Source organism: Eriocheir sinensis, unplaced genomic scaffold (genome assembly GCF_024679095.1).
Source record: "Eriocheir sinensis breed Jianghai 21 unplaced genomic scaffold, ASM2467909v1 Scaffold1210, whole genome shotgun sequence".
In the NCBI taxonomy this organism is placed as follows: domain Eukaryota; kingdom Metazoa; phylum Arthropoda; class Malacostraca; order Decapoda; family Varunidae; genus Eriocheir; species Eriocheir sinensis.
This window is the reverse complement of record NW_026110531.1, coordinates 20,001-20,427: the sequence shown is the minus strand read 5'-3', so window position 1 is coordinate 20,427 and position 427 is coordinate 20,001.

The window sequence follows — 427 nt, the reverse complement described above, 5'->3', positions numbered from 1 at the left end:
ACACCTCTCCCTCTCACACCCTTTGATACACCTCTCCCTCTCACGCCCCACCCACCTCTCTCCCTCTCACGCCACCCACACCTCTCCCTCTCACGCCCCACCCACACCTCTCCCCACCTCTCCCCTCTCACGCCCCCACACCTCTCCCCTCACGCCCCAACCACACCTCTCCCTCTCACCCACCCACACACCTCTCCCCTCTCACCCCACCACACATCTCTCCCCTCCACGCCCCTTTGATACACCTCTCCCCTCTCACCCCACCCACACCTCTCCCCTCTCACGCCCCACCCACTCTCCCCTCTCACGCCCCACCCACACCTCTCCTCTCACGCCCCACCCAAACACCTCTCTCCTCTCACGCCCCACCCACACATCTCTCATCTCTCACGCCCCTTTGATACACCTCTCCCCTCTCACGTCCCAC